This window comes from Dermacentor variabilis, chromosome 11, assembly GCF_050947875.1.
Source record: "Dermacentor variabilis isolate Ectoservices chromosome 11, ASM5094787v1, whole genome shotgun sequence".
In the NCBI taxonomy this organism is placed as follows: domain Eukaryota; kingdom Metazoa; phylum Arthropoda; class Arachnida; order Ixodida; family Ixodidae; genus Dermacentor; species Dermacentor variabilis.
The window spans coordinates 53809942-53817213 of NC_134578.1; positions in this window are offsets into that span (position 1 = coordinate 53809942).

The following is a 7272-nucleotide window of genomic DNA, read 5'->3' on the forward strand; positions in this document are numbered from 1 at the left end:
AACATGAACACTTTAGCAGGTTCTGGCACAGCATCAGACACCTCTGGCAGGGGCAGGCGGCTCAGTGTATCAGTAGTTCACAGGTCCTTTCCCGGACGGTAAACCAGCTGGTAGCTGTAAGCTGCCAGCCTCAAGGTCCAGCGTACCACGCGAGGTGATGCGTGCACAGGAACTGCCATGTCAGGCCCCAGCAGCCCCAACAGCGGTTTGTGGTCCGTGACCGCCTCGAACTTCCGGCCCCACAGATACTGGTGGAAGCGTTCGACACCGAACATGAGGACCAAACTTTCCTTGTCCAGCTGACTGAAACATTGCTCTGCAGCATGAAGCCGTCGAGAAGCAAACGACACATGGCGTCCCTGGCCATCTTTGTGCCGGTGTGCCAGGACGGCTCCCACACGGTACGGCGACGGATCTACAGTAAGGACTACAGGCTTGGCAGGATCGAAGTGCACCAGCACTGGAGCCTTGGTGATTAGCTCCTTGCTGCGCTGGAAGGCACTGTCCTGCTTCTTCTTCCAGACCCATTGCTGACCATATCGAAGCAGAAGATGGAGCGGCTGTAGATGCTCCGACAGATTCGGCAGAAAACTCCTGTAGAAGTTGATGAGGCCGAGGTAGCTCTGAAGCTCCTTGTTCTGGGCCTTAGGTGCCTTGAGCACAGCATCAATTTTGCCGGGAGCCGGGACTGGGCCTGCCTGGCAAATGACATGTCCCAAGTACTCAACTACTCAACACTGGGAGCTAGGAAAACGCACTTTTCGAGCTTGAGCTTGAAGCCGGCGTCCTGCAGTCGAGCCGGGACGTTGTGCAGGTTCTGCAGGGGGTCCTCGACGTCGCTGCCAGTAACCAGGATGTCGTCCAAGTACACCGACACGTGCCTCACGCCCCTGAAGAGGTTGTCCATCTTCCTCCGGAATATGTCTGGGGCTGAGGCCACGCCAAACAGTATGCGCGTGTACTGAAAGAGCCCCAAAGTTGTCGATATTGTGGTATACTTCCGGGAGGCATCCTGGAGCACCAGCTGCTGGTAAGCATCTCTGAGGTAGAGCTTGGTAAACTTCTGTCCACCGGCCATTGCTGAACAGAGATCTTCAATCCGGGGCAGCGGGTACTCCTCGACGGTAGCGACGGGGTTGATGGTAACCTTGAAATCCCAGCAGATCCTGACACTGCCGTCTCGCTTGAGGACTGGCACGATGGGAGTGGCCCACTCAGATGTCTTGACAGGTACCAGGATGCCTTCTTGCTGTAACCGTTGCCGCTCCTGGGTGACCCCGTCCTTCAGAGCGAACGGCAGTCGGCGAGGCTTGAAAAAAACGTGGCCGGGCTCGCTCAAGTACATAGATGCCAGCCGTCATACCGGCAAATGTACCCACCCCTGGCTGGAAGAGGGACTTGAGCTGAGTCAGAAGGCTGAGGACGTCTTTCACCACATGCACGCTGGCTTCCTGGTACTCTGGCAGACAAACGCCCAGTACATGAATCCAGTTTTGGCCCAACAGCGTCGGCGACGACCCCTTCGTTAAGTAAAGGGAAAGGGTTGCCTTCCTGTCGCCAAAGCGAACGCTGACCTGTGCTTGACCCTGGACCTGGGAGAATTTCCCAGAGTAGCTGCGCAGCATCACGCCCAAAGCCTCGACGGACATGCCGTGGAAAGTACGCTTGAATAGTTTCCCGGCCATTACTGACACGTTGGCCACTGTGTCCAGCTCCATGAAAACGGGGTGCCCGCACATTTCGACAGTCAGCATGTACGGCGGCGCAGACGACGGTAGAAAGCCTGTGTGCCACATGTCGAAAACCGGCGGGTTCTTGGCCACCACGTGGAGCCTGGCCGCGGAAGAAGTTGAGCCTACTGCCGCACGACTCCGCTGCATACCCTTGCGACGGTTACCCTGGCCACGGGTTTGTGTGCTACCTGGGCTTAAATCAGGCTGCCGCTTGCTGTTCGTCCCCTCCCTTCGGCATACACGTGCCATGTGGCCAGTTTTCCCGCGTGTAAAGCATTGCGTTCGAGAGAACTGGCACTGTGAGGGGGAGTGGGCACCACCACAGCAACCGCAGGTACTGCCCTTTGTCGCCAACTCGTTGACCGCCACTTCCGCCCACGGTGAGCCAGTCGAACGGGAAATCTCGCCGGCGTCCTTGGCGGCAGCTTACACTCGCTGGACGCTGCCTTTACGGCATCGTCCAGCGAGGGGTCGGGAAGCTCCAGGAGTCGCGTGTGCATGGCGGGGTTTTTGATGCCGCAGACGAAACGGTCCCGGAGCAGCGAGGCCAGCTGGCCCCCGAAAACACCGGCCCTCGCTAACCGTCGTAGCGCAGCAATGAACTGCCCGAGGGTCGCTCCTTCCCGGCGGCTCCAGTTGTTGAAGCGGAAGCGTTCCATTAGTGTGGACGGTGCTGGGTTGAAATGCGAGCGCAGTATGGCGCAGTAGTCTTAACTTGCGGGGTGGCTGGCTTGAGAAGGTCGAGCAAGAGGCTGAAGACGCGGGTCCCGCAGCTGGCGAGGAAAATGTCCCGCTGTTTGGCCTAGGGTGTGTCTTTTGCCAGAAAGAACACGTGGACTTGCTCGTCGTAAATTTACCAGGCGGACCCATCTCCCTCGAACGGCTCGAGCCTTCCGTACAGCGGCATGGCGGCCGCAACGGGGGGGCGGTGTTTCGCCGCTCGCGGTGGCGTGCGACGATCCGTGGGTGCTCGTCGCCAGAGTCACGAGTATCCCATCCTCATCGCCAGTGGCATGATCCACCTGGGTTCGTGAACAAGGGAGGGCTCGAGACACCCTCCGTCAGACAGACGCTCCACAGAGTGGTGGTACTTAACAATGACTGACCGCCGAGCAGCTGTGCTCGTCGGTGTATATTGCAGTGCGGTGACTAATGTTGCCGGCCGAGCTTGGCACGCCACCGAGCCTGGCGTAGCACGAACATTATGCTAAGGGGACGTCACATGCTTGCTACAATACTCCGCCATCCAAATGTGAAATCTTAACAATGAAAATAACTATGCCGGGTTGTGCCCAAGTCTCTATAATTAATTCCTACTTTCCCGCTGGGGTTCAAGACGTAAGCTAACTTGATATCGAAGTGGCCTGCTCGTCTGAAAAAGGTTTATGGGATTGGACTATTGTGAACCATTTACCATGGTTGAATGCTAAAGTTGCCACTTTCGTGCGTTAGCAGTAGCGATCTGTCCTAGATATGACATTTACCACCTCAGGCGTTCCCATCTCTTCTTGTGCTGTTGTGGATCCCACCACTAGTAGTGACCACCAACCGATTGCCATTGCTACTAACCTCCTCACTTTTTTAAACAAAAATGCGCACGCTTTCGTGGACTATTCAAAACTTTTAAAATAATTTACATTCAACTTTGTCTTCTATGACATCTATGGAAAGAGTTGATAAAGCGATGAGCCTTTGTGCAAAATTGATAGGTGCCACTAAAAATCTGTGTTTGTAGTCTCAACAAAAGGGGCTACTGATTGTCCATGCTGGAATAGTGATCGTGCACGAGGTTATAGATGCCGAAAAGCTTCATGGAAGAAAGTTATTTTCAATCAGCGCCCTACTAATTGGAGTGATTATAACTATGCTGCTGCAATGTTTAAAATAACAATTTAATTAGTGAAGGAGAGTCCTCATGAGAAACGGCATAATTGTTTATGAAAAGTGGTAATAAAAACAATGTTCAGGTTTCTGCGCTCTTGCACGGCCGTTCCAGTGTCCATAAATATTGGCGCAGTTGCTCTGTCCCCAAAAGGATTGTTAGAATCATTAGATTAAAATACTAAAAGTTGAAGACAGCCTTGAAATACTCAGCTGCGGTAAACTTCGTAGGGGCACAGTCAAGGGATGATTTCTTAGTAACAATGAAAGAGCTTAAACACGTTTTTCATCTGCTCCCTGGCAGAGCTCCAGGTCCAGATGGCATTATATCAGGCATGTTGAAAATATGGTTTGACCTCTCCTCGCAAGACCTTTCCAATATAGTTCAGTAGAAACTCAGCAAAAATAACCCCCTGCTTAAAAAGCAAGGAGTAGGAATGAATATAGACAATGTAAGGCCAATAGGACTAACTTCAAATTTTATAAAATTAATAGAAAGGGTATTGCACATTCGTATCATGAAATGTTTAAATGATAATACATTATTAAGCATATGTCAGATTGTATTTCTCCCTGGATGCTCGATATGGTGCGCACATGTTAATATAGAGGGACGCATTAAGCTTGCGCGACACAGGCGGCTTCATCACTGACATCGCCCTCATGACTGACATCGCCCTCATCACTGACATCATCGCCCTCATCACTGACATCATCGCCCTCATCACTGACATTTCTCGTTTCAAAGTTGCCATCGAAGACCATCTTTCAAGTCACATAACCTAACCAGACACGCCGTTTTTTCAATGTGCCCACCCCTCATGTAATTTCCTGTTCAGGGACCTTTGAGGTTTAATAAATAAATAAATAAATACATACATAAATAAATACATGCAGCTTTAGTCGCCCTTGATTTAGCTAAGACGTACGACAGCGTAGAGCATGTCATACTCCTTAACGCTTTAAATCGCATGACTTTTCCTCGGTGTACTATAATATGGATATGTGAATCTTTAAGGGATAGGAACTTTTATTGTTCCCAACGTGGCTTGTCGACGCAAAAATATAATCAATCAAGGAGTTCCCCGGGGATCTGTCCTTTCTCCTATTGTCTTTAACATTTTATTAACCTCGTCCCATTGTGCGATACCGTACAAGTATATGTTTATGCAGAAGACAGCATGCTTTGCATCCGAGAGTGACGTTCACTCATTACAAAGAACACTGCAATCACACTTAGGAACGCTTGAAGCTTTGTTTGCGGATAGTCTAATGTTGCTTAATGTTAACAAAAGTTCCTTATTGTGTTCCAGTTTATTGTACCGGTTAATATCAATATCCAATACCGTCAGGAAATAATTCCGCAAGTTGGCTTTATCAAACATGTAGGGGCAATATACGACGCAAGACTAAGCTGGCTAAATCACAATGATTGTGTTAAATCTAGGGCAGCACGCACTGTTGGCATGATAAGCTGACTTGGCCGACATCGCGCTGGGCTACGCAGGGATACTCTAGTAATGATTTATCGCCTGTACGTACATTCAACTAATACTGAAATTTGGGTGCGTGCTATTCTCGAGAGGATCGGAACACAAAATTAAACCCCTAGTTCTTCTAGAGCGGGAGGCTCACCAGAATCGTATTGGTGTACCAAAGTTTTTAGCTAACGATGTTTTATATCAAGAAGCACGACTGCCTACTCTTCCCTGCCGATTCCGCATTGTAACAGTCAAAACGTACCTGAACATTTAGGAATCTTCTTTGAGATGATCACAATTTGTATGTATTAGCGAAATGATGGCATTTTCCGATGAGCACTGGTCCCGCCTACATAGACCTCAGGCATTTTGCGTACAAGGTGGGCTACATCTACTAAACGTTTACGTACGCGAAGTAGTTTCTCCAGACAAGCCCTTACATAACATAAAGATTGAATTTGTTGATAAATCTCTATGAAATAAGAAATTCCTGCCTACTACATATTTAAATGGCATGCTACAGGATCACCGAACACAACTGGGAAATGATCATGCAATCGCGACTGATGCGTCAACGAGTGAGGTCAAAGCGGCATTGGGTAGTTTCTCCGAGTCCCTATCCTGGTCATATGCATTACGCCTTCCGAATTTTACACCCATATTTCTGGCTGAACGGTCAGCTGTTATTTTAGCTCATCAAAACTTCCTTCAAATTATTCAACAACGGTTACAGTGACTGATTAGTGTCAGTATAAACATCACTCACTTCATCTTCACACACTACTGTAGCCAATACATTTAAATCATTAATCAGACTTAAGCCTGGTGCGGTTGGTATAGGTTCCAGGTCCTCGTGGTGTACTCTTAAATAGAATGGTACACACATTTGCCCGGATGTGTTTTGATGGACCAGCTATATCCGTTATGCCTACTTTGGCTTATATCACTGCGTCTAGGTTTGGATAATTTTCTCTTTTCTAAGATTCGACAGAACTGAAAATCCTGATGTCGGAATTTAATAATTTGCCCTTTTAATGAGACAATAAATGGTGTCCCAAACGTAAATTAGAGATCTCCATAACAAAATTGCGATGCTGCATCTCACCGTTAAATGTTTACCTTTATATATCTGGTCTGGCACCGTCCCCTCTTTGTCCTACCTGCCAGGAACCCGAAACCAATGATCATTTTCTAATAGTATGCCATCGATTGAGAAATCAGAGCAAGAAATTAAAATTTTCATTCAGGAAATTGGGTATTTCTTTAACTACTCAATATTCTCTCCTTCGGGGCTTCTTCGTTGGACAGGAACATCTGCGTGGTCATTTGTGACTATCTCTGTGACACAAGAAGGCTACCATGTTAATTCTCTAAATCAATACTTCGATAGATCATTAAATCCCTGATCCTGCGTTCAAAATTATTTTAACACTACCCAAAAGGGAAAAAATCCTTTTATACATAATTACAAACATCTTTATTTCTGTATCTGCCCGCTAACTCTATTTTTAATGAACATGGACGTTATACTTCACCCTGATTTACTTTTCCGTGTAGATTTTTCTCTCTGCGCTTCCCATTAACCTTTAATTACGGGTTTATTGGCCACACCCTGTAGTGGATATGCACCACAAGTGAGGAGCAAGCCAGCAAGAATCCCGCCGGATTGAGCGGCCTCGGCTAAACATTTGTGGACACTAGGCGCCGGCGTCTGTCTGGTTTTTCTGCACCCACAACCACAACAATCTTTATAAAGCATAATATAGCCGTCTCCAATAAAGCTTCACTCCACAATTATTCTAATACGTGCCACTTATCTGCATAAAGTAAGTCAAATATGATTCTGTTGAATATAAAGCTTGCAGAGACAGGTCAGCGCCAAGTACGTCTGTGTAAACACTTCCAGAGCACCCCTAATGAAAAAAAGATATCGTCACTCGAAGTGCTACTCCTCCGTTTTCTGGAAACACAGTTAAATGCCACCTTCACTTCAAAGGTTACATTTAGTATTCTGACGGCTTGGTTGACCGGCTAAGCAGCCTCGTCATTCCTTTCGCACCGCTGGAAAATCCAGGAACGAAGGGTTAGTAATGACATGGTATTTAAGATGGTAGTGTTAAAATACATCTACAATCGATTATCGATGCTCCGTGCGGAAAATCGCGCAGCAAATGTCT